General features: G+C 45.9%; 1 long non-coding RNA gene across 1 annotated transcript in view; it reads right to left on the reverse strand.

Annotated features, from left to right (window-relative positions):
* Positions 1-23,113, reverse strand: part of LOC309813408 — a 286,009-nt gene that overhangs the window by 122,292 nt on the left and 140,604 nt on the right. Inside the window, exon 3 of the long non-coding RNA XR_014295494.1 lies at positions 13,501-13,579. This is a non-coding gene — a long non-coding RNA (uncharacterized lncRNA). The remainder of the gene's footprint in view (positions 1-13,500; positions 13,580-23,113) is intronic.

Consider the following 23,113-nt stretch of genomic DNA (forward strand, 5'->3'; position numbering starts at 1 on the left):
CCTTATGCCAGGTGCCAGAAAAGGCCCTCACTAGGGCCATATCTCTTGCGCCTGTGGCTGCCGGCTTCCCTGCATATTTGGCACTGCCGGGGCTCCCAAGATCCAAGCAGTCATACTACCTCTGCACCCTGTCGTCACTGGAGCACATCCAAGAGCTCCAAGGTAGCCTGAGGACCAGACTCCTGTGGGTGGACCACACACAGAAGTGGGGATAAAACCAAAGCTGAACCCCAGGGATGGGGCGACTAAGGAAGAAGATTGAAAATCCTTCCATCAGCTGTACAAGCTGCAGATTAAATCCCCACGATAAACTAGGTAGACCCTAGCATCTGTGGAATACCTGAGTAGACAATGAGTGTTCCCACAAATGAAAATGGTCTAGCTCTGGCAGCTGTGGACTTTGGGGGCATTACATGTAGGAACTGGAGTAGATCAGAGTCTGAGTGGTCACCACAGGGCCCACAGCAGGTCCAGAGAGCAGCCCAGAGGCAGAGGAGGGACTCTTGGGGAGGTGGAGGTGGGCTGTGGCTCATGGCATGTGCAAGGACACTTACAGAGGAGACCCCAGGGTAGCATAATTATTACTATTAATGTTATTATGTTCTGATTGGTTCTGCTGTTGTTCTGGCTTTTTGTTGTTATTTCAGTATTTTTTCAGAATTTTGTCTTTTGGGATCTTCATGTTTTATAACACATTTTTTGCTTTTATTTTTAAAAATATTTCTATTTTTACTTTGCTTTTCTGTTGTTCTGTGTTCTTTTCCATTTTTTCTTTAATATTTTTATTTTTTATATTTCCATTTCTAATTTGCTTTTCTGTTGTTCTGTGCTTTTTCCCTTTTATTTTATGTTTTAAATCATTTTTATCAGTTTGTTCTGTTTCCTTGCTTTATTCTTCAGTTGGCACACTGCTTTGGTTTTGTTTTTAGAATCAAAACTAAGAAACAAAACCTAATTGTTTGATTTCATTTTTGGGTTCTTCTGCTTCTCTGGTTGTTCTCTTGCTTTTTGTTTTATTTGGTTCTGTTTTTGTCTCTTTTGCATGTGTGCATGTTTCTTTGTTTGGGTTTTGTTTTTACCATTTCTCTGGGGTTGTGTTAGTTTTTCTTTCTTTAATATATTTTGTTTTATTTTATATTTCTATTTCTAGGTTGCTTTTCTGTTGTTCTGTCTTCTTCCCCCTCTCTCTTTTTTTAGTCATTTTTGTCAGTTTGTTTCTTTGCTTCATTCTTCAGTAGGCACTCTGCATTGGTTTTGTATTTTGGCTTTGTGTTTTTGTTAGTTTTCTTTTTTAATTGTTTGATTTCGGTTCTTGGGTTCTTTTGTATGTCCGGTTGTTCTCTTGCTTTTTGTTTTATTTGGTTCTGTTTGTTTTGTGTGTGTGTGTGTTCATGTTTCCTTGTTTCTGTTTTTGTTTGATTTTACTTTTTACCATTTTCTGGGGTTTTGTTAGTCTTTTTTTTTAATCCCCCTAATTGCCAGGATGAGCAACGTGTGGGGTCTTGGTTCCTTGACTGGAAGTCGGGCCTGAGGCTCTGGGATGGGAGCACCAAGTCCAAGACGCTGGACCACTAGAGAATTCCCGGCCCCAGGGAAGATTAATAGCTGAGAGTTCTCACTGAGGCCTCTATCTGAATCCAAGATCCAGCTCCACCCAACTGCCTGCAGCTCCCAGCACTGGATGCCTCACACCAAACAACAAACAAGACAGGAACACAAAGCCACATATCAGCACACAGACTACCTAAAGTCATACTAAGCTAACAGACACCCCAAAACACACCACCTGACATGGTCCTGCTCATCAGAGGGAAAAGACTCAGCTCCACCCACCAGAACGCAGGCACCAGTCCCTCCCATCAGGAAGCCTACACAAGACACTGGACCAACCTCACCACCAGGGGCAAAGAACAGAGAAGCAAGAGGAACTATGAGCCAGAAGCCTAGGGAAAGGAGACCTCAAATAGTGTAAGTTAGAGCAAAATGAGAAGACAAATATCTTGCAGACAAAGGACCAAGATAAAACCCCACAAGACCAAATAAATGAAGAGGAAATAGGCAAACTACCTGAAAAACAATTCAGAGTAATGATAGTAAAGATGATCCAAAACCTCAGAAATAGAATAGAGAAAATACAAGAAACGTTTAACAAGGACCTAGAAGAACTAAAGAGCAAACAGTAATGAACAATACAGTAACTGAAATTAAAAATACTCTAGAAGGAATCAATAGCAGAATAACTGAGGCAGAAGAATGGATAAGTGAGCTGGAAGACAGAATGGTAGAAATAACTGCCACAGAGCAGAATAAAAAGAACTAAAAGAATGGAGGACAGTCTCAGACCTCTGGGACAATATTAAGCACACCAACATTTGAATTATAGGCATCCCAGAAGAAAAAAAAGGGTATGATAAAATATTTGGAGATTATAGTCGAAAACTTCCAAATGGGAAAGGAAATAGTCAGCCAAGTCCAGGAAGTGCAGAGAGTCCTATACAGGATAAACCCAAGGAGAAACACGCCGAGACACATAGTAATCAAACTAAAAAAAATTAAACACAAAGAAAAAACATTAAAAGCAGCAAGGGAAAAGCAACAAATAACATACAAGGGAATCCCCATAAGGTTTACAGCTGCTCTTTCAGCAGAAACTCTGCAGGCCAGAAGGGAGTGGCAGGATATATTTAAAGTGATGAAAGGGAAAAACCTAGAAGATTACTCTACCCAGCAAGGATCTCACTCAGATTTGATGGAGAAATCAAAAGCTTTACAGACAAGCAAAATTTAAGAGAATTCAGCACAACCAAACCAGCTTTACAATAAATGCTAAAGGAACTTCTCTAGGCAGGAAACACAAGAGAAGGAAAAGACCTACAACAACAAACCCAAAACGATTAAGAAAATTGTAATAGGAAAATACATATCAATAATTACTTTAAATGTAGATGGATAAATGCTCCAAAAGAATAAGAATTGCAGCATCTTATTCATCCAAAAATATGGAGTTAAATCCCTGCTGGTTACAGAGCTAAGTAGAAGTGAAGACCCTACATGTTCCCTGCATGTGGCTTCCAGGCTCTGTGTAGCTCCCATATACCCTTGCTCCCTAAACAAGATTAATCTTGTTTCCTTAGTCTTGTTACCAGGGAGGTCAGCTATCTCCATTTTCTAATGGAGTTCAATTAGATAATAAATCAATTCTGATTAAGGAGGCATTATCCTCCTGTTGAGGTGCCACAGTCTCAGCTTGGGAAAGCTGCTGTGTTGGGGATTGTTTGAAGGAAAAAAAGAATATCACTATTCTAGGGATTCTTCTCCTCCTAACAAGTGTAAAGCAAAAAAGTTAACATCTTTCTTCAACTTGTTTTTGGTTTAGCATAGCACTCTTTGCTATTTGAGAACTTTGTCAATGCTACACAAGTGTAATTTCAGTCCATGTCAGAAGGATGTCTGGCAGTAAAGACATAGCTGAAGAGGACACTGTGTAATGTATTTGTACTACAAAAGTTTTTAAAACTTTACATACTGATTAACTCACCTCAGAAATAAAACATTCCACACAGTAACAAAGATTCCCTGGGTTGCCCTCAACATGAGCTCATGTCCCTCAATATCTCACGTCTAAATGAACAAGGCTTTGAAGATGGAGATGACATTCGTGGAGCCCCAACTCAAACTCAACCTGACTTCCAATTTCAGCCATGGCCTGAATGTGAAGCCTTACTTCAAGATTTCAGACAGCAGCACCATGCCAGCAACTCACTTCAAGCTTATAACCCTTTGCCCAGAGTGAGCCCCTCTGCATTCACTTTCCGACTCAGGGCTCCCCCAATTCCGTGGATGCAGGCAGGAGCTTGCTAAGCTTTAAAGAAGCTCACAGCACATAAACGGATGGTTAAACACTCCTGGCTCTTCATCCTTCAAGCAAATAATTCCTGGAGGTGTTTTGATGGATCCGAGAGGTCTCAGCAGAATTAAGCCTCTGATATTAACAGCAGGGATACCAATGCCCTTTCTTCCATCTCCTCCTACTTTGACCACACCCCAAATAAGTTACCCTTACACAAGTCCTCCCTCATGTTTTTAAGGGAATCCAGGCTAAGACAGGATCCCTTCATACCCAGCCAGATGAGGAACCCAGCCTCAGCATGGGTCAAGTTGAGTACGTTTTATAACCAAGTTAGATTTGTTGAGAAAGTTCTATTCTTAAGTTTCTGGCTCAGGCAAGAAAGTCACTTGACATCTACCCAAGTTCATTTCCATCAGCTAATGGTTGCCTACCACTGCTCAGGGACCTGTCACATAGACCATTCAAGTTTATAAGGGGGAAGTTTTAGGAAGACAGGACTAAGTTTGAAGCTTCTCAAGGATCAGAACAGGGACAAGTTAGTTAATTCCAGCACTTTTCCAACCAACTCAAGGAGAACTGAGTTCGTGCATGCCCCTTGCTTCTCCCATGTTCTTTGTTACTCAGTTCTGACCACTGAATAGCTTTCCCCACATCTTAGACCTGAGACCCTCTTTTCAAGAGACATTTAAGAAGCCTTCTTGAAACTTAACAGGAGTTGGAAATAGACATTTGACAAATGCATGCCCCACAGAAACTTCAGAGGTATGTCTTGAAGCAAGTGAGGTTGGTGGTGGTGGACAAGTAGAAGAGATGGATTAAACCTGCTCAGGCACTTCAAGGACGCAGGCTCTGGAGAAACGCATCATATACACGTGTACACATTAAGGGATTCTCCACGCAAGTCCACCTTGACATCGCCTTATGGAGCTGCTAACTCCCAAGTGCCACCAGTTGGTGGTGTTCACTTCAATATGGAATGTTTTCTCAGTCCTCCAAACTCCAGCTCACACACTGGCGTCCCATTAGAACCCTACACTTCAGAATTTCACTGCCATCCATAAGCATTCTGGAGTCTTACATGACTAAGCAGCTGATGAATATTCTATTTAATCACATAAGAACTGTCCCTTTACATAAGTCTGTGCAGAGTTGCTTGTAAGCCTGAGTAGGCATTAATAACCCATAGTTACCCAACTCCTATGCAATTCAAGTCTGAATTGACAGTGGCAACACTAAATCTTTCCCCTTGAAGTTAATGTCATATGAACGTTAAAGCTTCAGTCATAAGACTTAAAGCATCTTAATCTAGACCTGTTACATTGCTACTTAATTGTCTTGGAGCTGGAGGCTGGTGAGCATCCATTAGGCATGCACGTATGCCGCTTTTAGCAGGGCGCTGAGTACCCTCAGGGTGAGGTCAGAATAAAGTTTCTAGAAGGGCTCTCAGAAGGTTGAGTTTCTTGGGGCTTCACCCACTTTAAGGAAGCATGCTAATGGCTAAGTCCATGGTATATCCAGTTTGATGGAGCTCATAGGAAAGGCGGCCATCCTAAAAAAACTGTATCCAGATAGAGCTAGTTTCCAAGAATCTCAGAAAGCTCATAAACCAGATTCAAATAATGTTACTATTAGTGTTACTTTCTAGTTCCAACAGTCACCTTTCCAGTCCTGGAATTTTACCATTTGAAATAGTGGATATGAACAAAGTGAACACTCACAAATAGTCCAGAAGACCAGAAATGCTGGGTTGAGGCTAAAATGTAAGTAAATGCTTAAGTTATCAGGGACAGTATGCAAACACAGCTGGAGGGGGTGACAGGAGCCTGGGTCATTCTCTTCCCAAACCCAACTTCCCAGTGTCCCCAGGCTGGCAGAATAGGTACAGAGAAAGCCCTCCTGTTGAAGAGATAGGTCTGGGTCTAACCTGAAAGCATCTTTAACAAGATATGCGATGATCTAAAGTTTTCCCACTAGTGCATGTCCTATTTTGTGTAATAGAATCTTAGCCCATCACCACCCTTTACCCAGCCACTACCACGGTAGGGGGTACCTGAAGCCCGTGGGTTGTTACAGCCTCTGCTGAAGCCTTTATCCTAGAGTCTTCCTCTCAACCACATTCTGCTCCTGGCTTCTGATCTGATTCACTCTCCCACTTTGTTTTTATCTCCGCTACCAGTGCCTGATGCTATTCCTTTGGAGAGGGCTTTCTTTGACTAGGACAATTCACGTTGTCCCTTTAACCCCACATGCTCCCACATGGTTACCTTCTCTGCTGCTTGTCCAGCCCTGTAGGTGGTACCTAGTTACTTGCAGTTGGAGCTGGGTAACGCCAGTACTAACCAATTCCAAACATGACCTTCATTCTGTTCAGTTTAGTAACCAAGATGAAAGACCCTTTGGTTCCTTCTCCCCACTGTGCTGCCAGCTCTACCAACAACCCTTCTTAAAGCAAAGGGAGTCTCCAGAAACGCACGTCTCCCACTCCTTAGGTAAGTCAGCAGGTTCCACTCACATGCTGCCCCTCAAAGAGGGACAATGGCATTGCTCCAAGCATGCCAGGATGGGGTCCTGTCACATGGAATGTTGACAATCTGCCCACTTAAGCAGTTAGCCCAGGAGGTGAGATTGACATACTCCTGCCAGTCAACATGAATGTTTGCCTCTTGTTGATTAGATCATCTGTTTCTACATTTCTAAGTGCTTATGTCAAAGGTGCGGGTAGCTAATTAAGCCAGAAGGAGAGATCGCTAGATCGCTAGAACAAGTTTTTCCAGCGGAGTACAAAACACAGCAGACATTCCCATCTCTGGTTTGTGGGACTTCCCAAGGTGGTTCTCAGAAGTCGTTGCAAAGTTCTCACGTCCAATCTCATGTCTAATGCCTGATGGACAAGGGAAAGTAGATCTTCTCCTTCTGACTGTGTGCACATGAGGTCCTTAAGCACAGTGATGCTCAAGAGACTGAGGGTTGGAACTGGCCAGGAGAGGGAAGAACAGGGGCCATCAGGTATCAAAATGGAGGCCTACAGATCCTGTCAAAGGGGGAAGGCTTGAGGCCACAGCTTAGGAACAGGAGATGCGGATATTCCAAAGTTATTATACAGTGAGCTTGTCAACGCCCACACCCAAACCTGCCCACTACTAACCAAACGGCACCCAAAGGAGTTTGACTTTGGTGAACTGGGCAGGTGGGGAGTCTTGTCCTTAGCTGGAATCCTTCCCAGTTAAGTCTCTGCAGTGAACCATCTGAACAAGCAGCTCAAATGGAATTCAGAGAGAAAAATGCATGAAGCAGAACAAGAGTTCACCTATGGCAGAGCACCAATGGGATGGATTTAAGGAGACCATGTCCCCTCTCTGGAGAGCTCAAGTCCCTGTAAATGACCAGATCGGGCAACGCACAACTTGGGGGGCTTACAGCACTTGTGAACTGTGATTCAGGAGGGGGAACTTGGTCCTGAAGAGCTTTGAAGGGCTTTCTTGTCTAGTCATTCTGAAGCCTTACACCTATCACCACTTGTCCAAACGCTAGCCAAGTGAGGAGCAGGCATCTGAGAGATTACTCCAGCGACATGAGACAGCCGTACTGGAAGATCTGAAGCTTCACCGCTGCTTTCCACATGAAGCAAGGCAGGACAGAGTGTGGAAACTCGCCGGCTGGGGGCGAGAAACAGGACTGACTTCCCAACAAATCACCAGAGGGAAGAGCCCCCCCAAGCCGTACGTACACTCAGTCCTGAAAGAGCCTTGAGAACCCGTTCCTGTCCTGCCCCTCACAGATCCTATTCCCTACCCACCTCCAGCCATATGCAGTGCTGGCCTAGAACAAGGTCAGGTGGGACCCGTGGACTCTCAAGCCGCCGTTACTTTTCTATCCTTTCCTGCTTGAGGGCAGTGCTTGTGTTTCTCATCTTCCCAGCTAGGCAAGGTACATTTCCAGGAGGTTGTTCTGTTGGGGGGGATACCTCTCTTGAAGACCCTGGACCCTTTCTCCATGCCCAACACCACGCCCAGGAGGTAGAACTCGTGAAAGTGCAGAGCCCCCTAAACCTGGGCCCCCTAAAGCTTATCCTCAGGTAAGTGTACACGGAGCCTCCATCGATTTGTTGATTATCCTTTAAGTGTTCCTGCTGGTTACTCACTCCAGCTACAGCTTTCATTCCTGGCAAACTGGTTTGTTCTGTCTCTCCAGTTTCAGGGCAGAATTTTGTCCTGTGACCTCAAGCCTCTGAGATAAGAGTTGTTGCTTCAGTGAATTCCTCACTCCTGTCCTTACAGCAAGAAAGCCAACTTCCAAGCTCTTTTCGTCTTGGGGCAGAAGGTCAATGTCTAGTTAGGTTAACTTAGAATAAAAGCATCTCAAGTCAAAGAGGTTGACAACCCAGTACATTTCATTGAAACGTTTTGTAGTAATTTAGAACAATATTCCCTTTGTATTTAAAGGGATGGAAGCCTAAAGTTGTCCTGTTTCATTCTACTATTGAAGCAAGGAAGGCCTTTCTAAGAAATTCCAGCTGCCCTGAAGAAAGCCACTGGCCAACTAGGTATGAAACAAGCATTTAAGTTACAAGGTAGTCTTCAAGATGGGCAGAAAACCTGCAACATCCTTGAGATAAAGTGCGCCTTTCTGAAACAAAGGAACTGGGAGAGACTGTTGACAATTTAAAAGACTTTATAGGAAAACCAACTAGTTCTGAAATTAGGAGTATGGACAGATCGATCTGCAGATCTCAAGCTTCTCCGTGACTCTCATGTTGATAAGGTAAGAGCAGGAATCATTTACTCTAAGATTTTTCTTCTGCCAATTAGGTTTTCCTTAAAGAGAACAGAATTAAGACTGTCCAGTGAAAGTGTACATGGGATTGTGGAGACTTAGAAAAAGCCAGTTCCGGAAGAGTCTATCTTGTGGTAAGACCTTGGGTCTCTAGGAAGTGGCTGAAATATCATTCCTGTCCTTCCTGGCCCTGCAGTGCTGTCACCAAGGAAGATCATTCTGGGGTATCTTGGAGAGGAAAGATGAAATCAGGGACTGATACTGAAACAAGAGCAAGATGTCAGTCTGCCTTCACCTCAGGTATCCTAAAGAACCTTTCAAAGAAAAAGGATGGCACAAGAGGCGATTTCTTCCCATCTCCCCACCCAGGGCTACCTCTTAGCCTGAGTCTGTCATGCAAGTCCCTACATTACCTCAAATCACCCTAAGAGTTTGGGCTGCCATAATGCCACCATTTAAGATCAGACCAGACATGCTATGAGCTGGTCCAAAATCTACCCAGACCCATGAAGGGAGCCTGATGGGCTGGAGAACAGGAGTCAAGTGTTCAGAGACTAAGCCATCTCTGTAGAGGCCCACCCACAGCTTGTGACAAGTGGAGTCTGGCAGAGGGGTGGGAGCCCCTGTAAACCAGAGCTGCCCTCAAGAGGGCCTCCTCCCCCAGGGCCCAAGCAGGGAGGCTCCTTTATTCCTCAAGGAGTGGCTTCTGTCCTTCCTGTGAGGACAGTGCTTGAGGACGCAGCTACATGAACTCCGTGACTACATCTCACCTACCACTGGTCCCAGGATAAGTCCAAGTTACCCAAAGGCTATGCAGTTTAGTGATGAAGAGGGAACCCCAGGAACCAACCTGGAAGAGGGAGATGAAGCCCAGCTAAGGCTTAAGGGTAGCTTACACTATGGGGAGGAAGCTACACAGAGGATAGAAGCCTCTCAAACACACCTGGATGGAACTGATACCAGGTGACTTGGGCAGGTACGTGAGGACAGGCCTGTTAATAGTTAGTCATAGGACTGGAAGTAAGTCAAGATTCCTATGATCACCATCAAAGTCTCATGGCTCAGAGTTAGCTTTTAGTTTACCCATTTGCACAGGTCAGATGCTCAGAGAACTTAAGCGACTCATTCAAGACATGAGAAATAAGCAGCAGAATCCAGGCTGAAGCTGTATGTGGCCCTGAGGCCTGTGACCTCAACCTTTTGGCTTTAAGACCCTCCATGGCAGAGAATGTGGGGAGCCAATTTAGAGCTTTGTCAGGAGCAGCTTCCCTGTAGCGAACGTACAGTCTAGATTCTGCCTAGCTCTGGACCCATCCTCCTCTCCACTCAGAAGGGAGGAGTTCTCCTGCTGTAAAGAAAGCAGGATACAGAAGTAAGCCCAAATAAGCAATTGGATTGATCAGCCCATTATCAGCAGCAGCTGGCAGCCCCATGTTAGCCGTCACTTAGCACGCTCCTACCTGGCTGCCAGCTGAGTTAGGCCAGGACCCCTCCAGGACTATGACGTGCAAGTGTGTGCACTTCAGACTCGCGGCTTGGCACAGAGCCCAGGGTCACCCAGGTGAGGGTGGATCCGAGGGGCAGCCCAGACTGCACAGCACCCAGGCCCTTTCAGGCTCAGGCACATACTGGCCCTGGGGTTCAGTCACTGCCTGCCCCCAGGGACTTGATGCTAAGCGGAGCGCTGGGCTGAATATGAGTTCCTGGCTATCTTTACGGAATAAGTTACAGCTGTGGCTACATGACCCTGAGGCCAAGAACTCAGGTTGCAGCCAGTGGCGCGTGTAGACAAACTGGCAAAGAGAGGCTTCAACCTAAAAGATCAAGACTCTATCTGTCCCCCTACTTTTAGTCTTTCACTAGGGCAGAAAATGCAGTTTTAAGTGAACTCTTCCAGGTGAGCTGGCCTGGCTCTGACCGTGTTAAAAAGTCAGCCGTACTTTGAACCCTGAGCAATTAACAAGCAACTTTCAGCCAGGTCTTAACATATGGCATTCGAAGCAATTGTTCAGGATAAGAACAGGCTCATACAATCCAGGGACAGAGTCTGCCTGGGTAGGTGAGGGAGCTATGCAAGCATGAGGTACCAAGCTGGGTTCAGAGAGCCTGCCAGGCTACAGGGAGGTTATAAGATAATTATAACAGGTGAACAGGAGGTTCCATGCTGCAGGAAGGAAGGTGCCAAGCAAGACGCCTGTGACACAGAATGCCAGGAGCTCTGCACCAGGTGGGGCACTCTACTGGGCAGCAGCTAATGTGTACTGAGCACATACTATGATGGGCACTGCTCTACAGTCTCATCGCATCACAAGACCTGTTTAAAGCCAGTTTCCCAGGGCTTCCCTGGTGGTGCTGTGGTTGAGAGTCCACCTGCCGATGCAGGGGATGCGGGTTCAGGCCCCGGTCTGGGAAGATCCCACATGCCGCGGAGCGGCTGGGCCCGTGAGCCATGGCCGTTGAGCCTGCGCGTCTGGAGCCTGTGCTCCGCAACGGGAGAGGCCACAACAGTGAGAGGCCCGCATACCGCAAAAAAAAACCCAAAAAACGAAAAAAAAAAAGCCAGTTTCCCAGAGATCAATCACTTGCCCGGGTTCTCAGAGCTAGTAAGTGACAGAGCCAAGGACATAACCCAGGTGAGCTCCAGCCCATATCCTGTCACACACCACGTGGCTATGAGGGCACTTCCGTGAGACTGAGGCTCTGGTCGACAGTGGCTCCACTGCAAGTCCCGAAAGCAGACAGATCCCAGACCTCAGCACTCCCACCTCCAATTTCAACAAAAGCAACAGCTCCTGAAACTAAGTCATTTTCAGAGGAGCTGCCTTAGAAACTGATATTTAAGCCTTCATCAAGTTTGGCCCAGACCTGGTTCTGCTGGTAAACTCCACACCAACAGGCCTCGCCCAATTTTCAGATGAGGTCAGCACTGCCCACTCAGTTTCCCAGTTCAGCTGGTTGAGCTGCATCCAGGCCCTGGCTTCTCCCACTTCTCAGGCCAGCACATGTGGTCACTTGCCTGCTTATTCCCTGGAGTTCCTCTTCTGAGCACTTAGGACTTTATTTGCTTCTTTAAAACCACCTTCAGCCTGTTGGAGTTTAATACTGGGCCCTTCCAGACAGGCCACGATCATCACCCCTATGCTGTAGGTGCCGCAGTCATCACAGCTATGGGGCTCTACGAGCTACTCTTCCAGGTGAGAGAGGACCTCAATCTAGACCTATGCCAGCAGGGAGCCCCCAGGAGGTGTTTAGCTATGATTCTATTAGAGAAACTCCAGTCAGTCCAGTTCCTACTTGGGCACTCCCCTGGAATGGATCCTCCCCTACGGAGGATGTGAACAACACAAACCACAGGAAGAAACCCTCATCTTCAAGGGCTGATGCCTTAACTACTATCTGCTGTCCTAGTTCAACTCACATTGATACTCTTTTCAGCTGGAGAGAAACATGTGGGTCTCCAAACTCATTTTAGTTTTTGCCAGATTTGAGTTATCTATCCCGGCTTTGCCAATAGCAAACCCTACTCTGCAGTAGCTTATTCCCAGAGAGAACTTTAAGACGCTTAAAAGGAGCAGAAGGAAAGCAAGCAAGCGGGACTGCCATCTCTGAGACCTGGCCACAGAAGCCAGGCCACAGTTTGTTTGGAACAGACTTGAGCAGGAAAGCCGAGTTTATCACCCCATCACAGGAAAGGCTAGAGCTAAGTCACTGCCTACCAGGAGCTAGAGTTTTTGGCTTTTGTGAGTGAGAGACAGCAAAGTCATCCCCTCTGGTGCACATACTCCAACTCAGGGCCCTATGCTCTCCGTGTTAGCTCAAAGCTTACAGCTGTGGAGTTCGGCAGAGCTAGCCTTCCTCCACCCCATGCCCACCGATAGGTCATTAGTCCTTGGAACAACCCACGCCCAGAAAGAGATCGTTCCCAGAGAAAAGACAGCTTTCCCAAACAAGGAAGAAACCCTAGCTTTGTTTTAGCTACCAAGAGAGGTTTTTAAAGCTTCTACCAGTTGAGAAAAGAAAACCTATGGATAAAGTCTTCCAGCTGTAAGAAAGCAGGCAGAAAAAGTCCCCTGGAGAAAGAAGCAGGAGCCTTAGTCTTATGACCCCAGGACTATCTGTGAAGAGAACAGAGGAAATAAAGCACACAGGAGAGCGCCAACAGAGACTGGCATTTGGAGACAGCCCCCAGCCGCTGCACCGCCTTCCTAGAGTTTTCTCTTTTGGAAAAAAAAAAAAAAAAAAGAAGAAGAAGAAGCTTTATATCCACCCCCCAGGCTTTTTCTGCTTTCCCCACTCCAGCTCCGAGAAGCCTTCACATGTACCACCACGCCCACCAGCCTCCCGCAGCCACAACCTTCCCAACCAAGCCATACGACTGCCCTGAGTGCAAGTTTTATAGGCCATGGAGCCTAGTCCCACCCCTGCCCCAACGCATTCTGGGTGGGCAGCAGCTCCTCTGTTTCTCATTGGCTCCCTCCCTCTCAACCAGCAGCTAGCTCCCGCCCCCTCTGCTCATTTCCTGTTTGTAAGTCCCCAACTGCAGTGAAAGCAAGCGGACGCGCTTTAATTGTAGTCAGCACCCAACCCTTGCTTAAAAACGATCCCAGCAGCGATTTTGGTTGGCAAACGAGTCTCTTCAAAGGCAGAATATATAATTCTTTTCTACGTTCACCCAAATTCCCTGTTGTTAAGAATCACCCGAAGTGCTTATAAATCAGGGATCTTTCCTGGAACTTACGATTCAGAGGTCATGAATGAGGTCTTGGGAGTCTGTGGTTTTCCAGGAGCATCCTGAGGATTTGTGTCTTTAAGGACATTGGCAAACTGCTAAAAGATGGTATTCAAAAATTCCCTTCTAAGAAATGGCTTCTGTTTACCTGTTATGGGTATCCCAGTATTTGTATTCCTCCTTTGGATTTGAGTTTCTCCAGCAGCTGCCCCGAGCAAGCACTGTTCCTGGAAAAGAAAGAAAAACGCAGAGTTTTAGAGGGGGCAGGCCTAGTCCTGATTTTCACAACCTCTCTGCCCTTCAAGGAATGAGCCACAGGTGGGACGCATCCTATATGAGTCAATTTACCGGAATCAGTTTATATGAGTTTAGCCGCTGTTCGCCTTCTGGATCTGAGTGAGGTGACAGGGTCAGGCAGGAGCCTTTCGATGAGAGGAACTTGGGGTGGAATGAGAAAGTCTGAGGGCAGCCAGAAGATGGTGGGAACATGCAGGACTTTTGGCCAGAAGATGGCTTTCTGTGCACCATGCCTGTGGCAAGGGAACTTAAGATACCCACCCTAGGATCAGAATAACTTCAAGAAAGGAAAAACGTTAAACTCAGTGGTTAATTCTCTTTCTTGTTGCATATTTGAAAGCTGATTCTGTAAACATCAACTTGTTTCCTAGTCAAAATCGCTGTCAATTCCCTCCCTCTTTCAACAGGTGCTTCATTGTTCTGACTTCCTGTCTTTACTCTTGCGGTTCCTCAGTCAGTCCTTTTCCTCATTGTCTGCCACAAAATTCTATCATTATTTGAGACCCAGCTGAGATGCTAAATCTTTGTGGTGTCTTCTCTGATCTCCCAGGTTGATTCCACCTGCTCACCAAGTGTTTGTCAAGCATTTTCTGAGGTGGTTAGGGAATTGAGATGACCAACATCTGGTCTTCTCCCTAAAGGACCTCACACCCTGATTAATAAATTGCTCTTGCTTTGCTCTGTCATAGCATCACGTGCATCTCCATATAACACACACTCTATTTGCTTTGTGTTCAGTTGCTGTCACACTTGTCTACATCACTGCATTGTAAGCTCCTGGAAGGATGACTTCTTCAAATCTGTGCCAAGAATGTGGTACAAATGTAATGTGTTTCTTGAATGAATGATTGAAAAAAAGGAAAAGGAGGAGGAGATGGCCACAGAGAAATCAAGTAAATTCTGCCTCCTTCAGTGTTTTCCCTGTAGCCTTAGAGTTGGGTCTGGGGGGACATGAGAGAAAGTTCTAGACTTCCTTGGGCTCTAGAAACAGTTCCAACTCCATAAAGCTGGCCTCTAAGATCAGGAAGAGCATATATTACCAGAGTGAGAGAAGGAAGAGACTTCGGGGCAAGAACTAGGTTTCCTCTCCTTTATCCATAGTTTATGAGTTCAAGTTCTCCTTGACACAACTATGAATAAACTTTGAGAACTTGGGAGGGGGTATAGTGTGGTCTTTAAGCATTCAGACTCTGGGTTCACTTCCTGGCTCTGTGGCTTACTAGCCTGTAGCCTTATGTGACTTTGTACAAGTTATGTAATCTCTTTAAAGCTTCAGTTTCTTTGTAGGTAAAATGGGGATGATTATAATAGTACTCATCTCCCAGGATTATTGTGAGGTTTAAATCAGCTAATACATAGAAAACAGAATAGTGACTGGCACATAGTAAGTACTAAATTATTACTATCACCATCATCTGCCATGTAATATTCTTGGGTAAATCATAACAGCTAAACCTTATTGGGCTAGATATAATTCACTTGTTCTAACAGAAAAAATGTAAATTCAACACAGATGTAGACCAAAGTCTAGGCAACAGAGGCATATTGAGAATTGCTGGGAGGTTAAAGGGGTGTTTGTAAAGGCTCCTAACCCACTGCGCGGGCACCCATGCCTTCCCCCACTTAGTCCACATGCTCCTGGTAGAGTCAGATCTCTGAACACAAGAGGGCCTTGTGTGGCTCAGGATGGAGAGGGTGACTGATGTGTTCATACTCTTGTTATTGGAGAAGATGACTTATCCATTTTCAGAGAAATAAACTATAAATGATTAATTTTGTCTGTGATGTATAATGACTTTGCATCATGAAGGCTGTCATTGTATCATAATAATAAGACAAAACAACCTTATAGGTTTCTAATTAGTTTCTGGAAGAAGATTCTTCTATGGGGCTGGGGCAGCCGTGGCAGGTGAGTATTTGAGGAGGAACGGAAGTGCGAACAGCAAGCCTACAACCTGTGGGGCAGAGTCTCCTCCCCTAGTGAAATTCGCTGAGAAAATACCCATCCCTGAGCTGGGGCCTTGGCAGAGATGGGCAATTAAATCACTTTCATTGGTGGTGGCTGAAGGGGGTGTGAGTGTGTGTGAGAGGGAGAGGTGGAGGCTGTTCTGAAGAGGGTTGTTTCTTGTCATGTCCCTGGCAGGATGGGGACAGTCATCCCTGTCCACCTGCTCCCAACTCCACGCTTATCTGGAACCCTGAGAGCTTTCCTCTAAACCAGGGCTTCTCACATGTCACTGTGTGTACAAGTCCCCCGGGGACCTTGTTAAAATGTAGACTCTGATTCAGTAGGTATGGGTTGGGGTCCGAGATTCTGCATTTTCAAATGTTTCCAGGTGATGCTCATGCTGCTGGTATTGGGAACAGACTTTGACAAGGTCAAAGACTTTGTATTCAACAGCATTATCACCACCAGGGAGCTCTTTAGAAATGCAAATTCTTGGGCCCTTCTTCAGAATCAGAAACTTGTTTTAACAAGCTATCCAGGAGATCCTGGTTCATGATGGAATTCTAGAACCACTGTTATGGATGATACATGAACTAGTCTCATTGGAAGGACAGATGAGGTTTTAGAAAAGTGATATTCAACTAGCATAGAACCCAAGGGTGGGAAGACTTGCCCAAGAGGTTACCCAGTCAAGCCCTCTTCCACGTGGGCCCTGGAGCAAGTCCTTTGAACCAGGGGGTGGACCACACCCTTCATGGAACCTTCCGTAGGAACTCATTCTGATGAGGATGCTTTCCTGCAGTACTAGCTCCCAGCATCCAAGAAGCGAAGCCTTGTGGTGGGCATTTCACGGAAGGGGGAGAGGAGAGGATTTGTGGTTGGTAGAAAGAAAGTGGATGCAGAGAAAGGCCGGGTGGGTGGCGTCTCTGGCCTTGCTGCTAACTCAATACAACATTCACACACACACACACTGCCCTGGGCTGGTGAACAGAACTCTACATTGGGGTGGATACAAACCGAGTTTTTAGGGCCTGAGTGGGGTCCTCGAGCTCAGAGGAGAGATGGAAAGGACAGGGGAACACTTTTCACAAAATTCCCAAGCTACCTTCACATCCAGTTAATTAACTAAATTAAACCCTAAAGCCTTACTCATTTTGGAGGGGACCTTTGATGCCTCTGAGCACCAAGCCCAGGGAGGTGGGTAGTGCTGGGCCGGGAACCTCTCCCATGGATGGCTGAGCAGCATTCTGTTAATTGTGGCTATTAAACTGCTTTCCTGGGAGCAGTTTTTGAATCATGTGAAATAGATTAAGAGTCTGTTTTGAATCCCTCAGGGTTTCCTGTGGTGCATAATTATAGATGCACTGGAGTAAGAATTCAGGTCAACAATTACTTTAACGAGATGTCTGAAGAGCACGGCCCAGCAAGGCAGAGGGCAGAGGAGGAGCTGGGAGAGGGTGTGGGGGGCAGGAGACAAGAGAAACTGGAGGAGGTGAGGGAGGTAGGGAAACTGGGAGGATGAGAGGGCAAAGACATGAAAAATACTGCAAGGAGGTGAGTGGAAGAGGGAGAGGAGGAATGCAGAGCAAGGGAGCCAGAGAAGCAAACAAAGGACAAGGGGAGCAGCGTTCACTGTGCCCCACCACGTGCCTGGAACATTTTTAAAGATGAAGAGGGAAAACATTCAGTAAACAAGAGAATGATATTGGGTATCCATGGAGAGGTTCACAGTCTTAGATTCTGATATTCCTCTCTTGAATTTATCTGGAGACAGTGCAGAGGTATTGACAATGGGCTTTGTCATCAGATAGACTTGGGCCTAATTCCTGATCCTTCCTTTTTTGACCTGGGTGATCTTGACAAGTCACTAAACCTCTTTGAGCCTGTTTCCTCATCTGTAAAATGAGGGTTAACTACATAAGGTGCATGTCTCTTGTCTGTTCAGGCTACTATAAAAAATTACCATAGACTAGGTAGCTTATAAATAACAGAAATTTATTTCTCACAGTTCTAGAGGCTGGAAAATCCAAGATCAAGGAAGACTTGGTGTCCAGTGAGAGACTACTTTTTGGTTCCTAGGCAGCTGTCTTTTCACTATGTCCTCACCTGGTGGACGGAGTGAAGGATCCATCTGGGGCCTTTTTGAAAAGGGCACTAATCCCACTCATGAGGGCTCCACCCTCATGACCTAAACATCTCCCAAAGGCCCCCACCTCCACACACCAGCATGCTGGAGATTAGGCTTCAACTGATGAATTTTGGTGGGACACAAATATTCAGTGTATAGCAGTGTTTAACACTCCTAGCATGAACCACTACTGTCTGATATACAATAGGTGCCCAAAAAACTATCGTTAGAATGAGGAATCTGAGAGGTTAGTTTTGTCTAAAGGCTCATAGCTAGTCAGTAGCAGAATTGAAATTTAAACCCAGATTTGTCTGATCTCCACTGCCACCAAGGAAAATGTACATGGCTGTTCTTTTTTGGGAAAGACAAGTTCTGTTCTCCAGAGGGTCAGCCTCAGCCCATGAAGACAGTCCTTACAAGCGGGTGCTGGGGGCTCAAGGGAGAACCAAACCAGCTCTGACTAGCTTCAATCCAGTCATGGCAGGACTTTAAAATTAAACACAGGTCTGAAGGTCCCACTTGCACAAGCTGGTTTTTACAGAACATGCCCTTGCTTACATGCCCCCACCCCCCACAGGTATATAAAGGGGCATTCATTTTTTAGTTCATTCCAGGTTGTGGCAACCTCTTCCATGTAGTCTTTCTCATCCTTCCAGAAAGAACTCTCTATGCTCTAAATTTCCATAGCTCTTTATCTTCACCCTTTTAATGAAGCTTCTCATTTTCAAACAGGTCTTGCAGTTAGTTCTCCATAATTTGTCTCTCATTTAACAATGAGTAAGTTAATCATTTACCAAGCCCCAGGGCCTACACTTTAATAGCTGCTCAATACATTTTGAATGAATGAACAACTGGGAGGAGGGGGAAGAGAGGTTGAGAGGCTACAGGCAGAAGATGATCAGGCCTCCTGGCATCCTGTTAAGTCCAGGGAGGCCCAAAGTTGCAAATTTATAAAGATTCTGGCAGAGTCTGCTACTTGTCTCTCCAAACCCATTCTTATCTTGTTACATAAGATAAGATAGTCTGGTGGGCACACATGGCCACCAGAATACATTTCCCAGCCTCCTGTGAATCACTAAGTGCTGATGATTGTAAGCAGAAATGATGTGAAAATGAATTACAAATTTTGTTTTTATTTTATTTATTTATTTATTTGGTTGTGCTGGGTCTTAGTAGCAGCCAGTGGGCTCCTTAGTTGCGGCTGGTGGGCTCCTCTGTTGTGACTTGAAGTCTCCTTAGTTACGGCATGCGAACTCTTAATTGCAGCATGCATGTGGGATCTAGTTCCCTGACCAGGGGTCAAACCCAGGCCCCCTGCATTGGGAGTACAGAGTCTTAACCAGTGCACCACTGGGGAAGTCCCACAAATTATGTTCTTAAAAGGAGTGGGGGGCTTCCCTGGTGGTGCAGTGGTTGAGAATCTGCCTGCCAATGCAGGGGACACGGGTTCGAGCCCTGGTCTGGGAAGATCCTACATGCCGCGGAGCAACTAGGCCCGTGAGCCACAACTACTGAGCCTGCGCATCTGGAGCCTGTGCTCTGCAACAAGAGAGGCCGCGATAGTGAGAGGCCTGCGCATTGCGATGAAGAGTGGCCCCCTCTTGCCGCAACTAGAGAAAGCCCTCGCACAGAAACGAAGACCCAACACACCCAAAAATAAAAATAAGTAAAATACTGAATACATAACTACTTTAAAAAAAAAAAGGAGTGGCCCTGCATTCCCTGGGAAGGCAGGAGCTGGGGCAGCCACCTTGGGTCCTGAGGTGGGAGCTGCATGTTGAGGTTGGCAGAGCAAGAAGATAAAAGGAGTCTGGGCTCCTAATGATTACAGAGCCACCTTGTTAGTCCTAGACCACTCACTAAGACTTCTACATGAAAGAAGAATAAACTTTTTAGTTGTTTGAGCCAGTCTTATCTGGTCTCTCAGTTAAAGCAGCTGAACTTGTATTTTAAATAAAACCAGACCCACTCCGTAAGTCTGATCAGTTCTGAAGGAGTGAAAGGAAAGTATACGCCAGAGATATGTTGGGCCGAGGATTTGTGGTAGGTGAAGGGTGGCGGTGAGGGCAGGTGTGTGGCTGGATAGGCTCAGAGCACAATATATGTGTGTGTTTAGACATACTCTAGTGTCATCCTGTTGTCTCGTCAAATTGGACAGATCTGACTGTGCTAACTGGATTCAAGCTAGCACTGGAGCTCAAGTGGAGAAGGGCTGGGGAAGGTGTGCCCCAAAAGGAAGATGGGGGCAGAAAGCTGATGTAGGAAACCCTGGTGGGAGACACGGAAGGTAACCATGAGTTCCTGACTGGTGAGCCTGATACAGGCACTGAGTCTGCAGGGGCCAGAGTGAGATGCTACATCAAAGCCAGACCCAATTGTCGGGGACTGGGATAGGAGGGCCAAGCAAGCAGAGTCTAGGATGATTTCCAGGAATACAGGTGAACTATATGGTATATGGTAGTATATGGTTGTATTCTATTGAATTAAAGATAGAGGAGGGCAACTAGGAACAATTTTTCACCCTGTGCCCTAGCTCATGATCCTAGGCTTGGACTACCTGCCCTGACCCGTTTCTTCATTTGTTGGCTTCACTTATCCTAAAAGTCTCGGCTTCGGTGTCACCTTCTCTAGGAAGCCCTCCTTGATACCACAGCTGAGTCAGCTGCCCCTTCTCTGAGCTTCCCCTAGACCATGCTCTTCTCTCTATTGTAGTTATTATCAATCCTTCAATTATTATAGGAGTGCAATTATTGCAACCCAATTTATGACCAGGTTTGACAGGGATTCCCCAAGAGCAGTGATCTTTGCTTTCATCCCTTCAGTGTTTCCCATGATTCCTGATACACGGTGGGAGACAGGTAGTCTGAACAGGACCCCAGGGGCAAGTAGGTGGATGATTGGATGGTGTGGAAACATGGTTTGGGGGCCTCAGACATCCCAGCAAATGGGAAGTGAATGGATTCTCTAAAAACCCGTTGAGATTCAGGAGTTGGGGGTGCAGCGGTGGGAGCAGGAAATGAGTAGAAGGAAATGGTCAGGGCTGAGCTGATCTCATCAAGGCCCTAGTACTGCCCAGAACTGCATAACTCATGTCACCCCACATTCCCAAATGTGGTGCCCAGAAGGGACAATTATCAATAACCCAAGGAGCAAGTAAACATCCCAGGACTGAACACTGCACATCCGTGATTATGCAATACTTGTCCTAGCCATTTATCCGCCCTGTGCCTCTGGGAGAGCAGAGGCTGCAGAAGATTCAGCCTCTCCCCCTAAGATACACACCCACAACCTGAGATGTGTTTTCTTTGGGGAGGAAGGACAAAAGGCCACCTTTAAATCCAGGGAGTAGGCCCAGTGAGAGGAATCATGATTTGATGGCTTCTATTCCTATTTAATCATTTCATTACTAATTAGTAGGGTCATTACTGCATCCCAAAGGGAAAGAACTGTGATTAAAGGTTAATGCTGTTGCTGCATGCATCATACCTCAAATTATGTTATAAAAATGTCCAGAGTATTTAATTGAACCTATAAGTAACAGTGTGATTACTCTTAATAATGTACGTGCCTCGTGTTTATTTGTTCCTCTCTGAGGTGCAGAGAGCCCCACGTGGGTGGGTTAGGGAAGATCACGGTGACTCACTGTCACAGCGTGTCCTCCATCTTCTGGTCCTATCAGCTCTTTCCTGGCCCCCACAGGGCAGGAATAATAGGTGACCTGGTCACAAGAAATCCACCCCTTCCCCCTCCCACACTTCTCAATGGGACAAGGTCAATGTTTCCCACGAGGGAAGTGAGGAGAGGAGAGGGGCAGAGAAAGTGGCCATCGCCTGAGCCCTTGGCACTGTACAGTCTTGCCAAGGGTCCGTGAGGCTTCAAACTTATGTGTCTTAGACTGGGTGGCAAATGAACAACAAACATTTATTTCTCATAGTTCTGGAGGCTCGGAAGTCTAAGATCAAGATGCCAGCAGCTTCACTGTTTTCCTGGCTCATCGACAGCCATCTGTGACCTCCTGCCTGTGTCCTCCCATGGTGGAAGCCGTGACAGAGCTCTCTCTGGAGTCTTTGTCTTTTTCTTTTGGAATCTCTTTTTTATAAGAACACCAATGGCATTCATGAGGGTTCCACTCTCATGACCTAATCGACCCCCAAATGCCCCACCTCCTAACACCATCACTCTGGGGGCTGGGTTTTAACCTATGAATTCTGGGGAGACACAAACAGTCAGCCCATAGCACTATGATCCTCTTCTGTAATGCCTTCCTTTGAAAATACCTTTCCCTCCTCTTGGAATGTCCCCTCCTTTTTTTTTTTTTTTTTTTTTTTTTTTTTTTACAAAGTAGGGTGCATATAGATAATTGGCCCTCAGCATTCATTCTCAACCTCTAGTATTTTCTTCCTTGACTGCAAAAGCTAGAAACCTTAAAACTGCTTTTCCCAGACTCCCTTGCAGCCAGGATTCTGGATGCAAATTAGGCTCCTCCCCCGCCAACACTAGATGCACTCATGGGAGGTTTGGAAGGTGGCAATGAGACGGGTATTTTCTGCTGCTTTGGCTGTTTGCTTTGGCAGGCAAGTTCAGGGAGACGTGAATGTCTCTGTATCAGTGTTCCTCACCCTAGGGATGGAGGGGCAGAGAATTGAAGAAGTATAGGACTTGGGCAAGTCATTTATTTTCTCTGTGTCACTTCTCAAATGACAACCAATAAAAAATGCTCTACCCTTTTACAAGGTTGCTGTAAAGATCAACTTTTCAAGAGTATCTTTGAGAAGTTGAAACGACCTTTGTGATTATGCATTATTATTAGTCCCATACAAGTTTCCTATCTTAAATCAGAATTTCTTCTAAGACAGCCAATCTTGGATGATTCGTTTTTTTCATTTTCTACAGATTTTAGCCTATAATTCTGAGAGCCTAGATTCATTTCCTCCACTGGCTCCTGTTTGTCACTATCCATGTGGGTCCCCACACATAATTCTAGAAGAGTTTGCCAGGAATGATTTCCTCTTACAGAACCAAGTGGCCTTCCTCGCTGGTACGTAGCTTTTGCTAGCGCCACTACTCTTTATTCTAAATGTGGAGAAGTTGCCTGTTTTCACAACCAGTCTCACTGTTCAAGCTCCCAGAGTCCTTTGTGGAGGCATAGTCACCCTCTCTAGCTCTCTGGCATCACGTCCCTTTGTAATGAGCACTTACACGTTTTGGCCAGCATTCCCAATTTCACCCTTGAGTTCCTTCACTACTCTCGGGTAAGTGCCATCTGGTCCTAGTGATTTGTCTATATTTAGTTTGTCAATTAGGTATAAAATCACTTGCACATTTGCTGCTATTTGAGTTGGTTTCTCTGCCCTGTCAGTCCCAAAAGACAGTCTGGAAGTGGGAATT

The sequence above is a fragment of the Mesoplodon mirus genome, assembly GCF_964341445.2.
Source record: "Mesoplodon mirus genome assembly, chromosome: 12".
NCBI lineage: Eukaryota > Metazoa > Chordata > Mammalia > Artiodactyla > Ziphiidae > Mesoplodon > Mesoplodon mirus.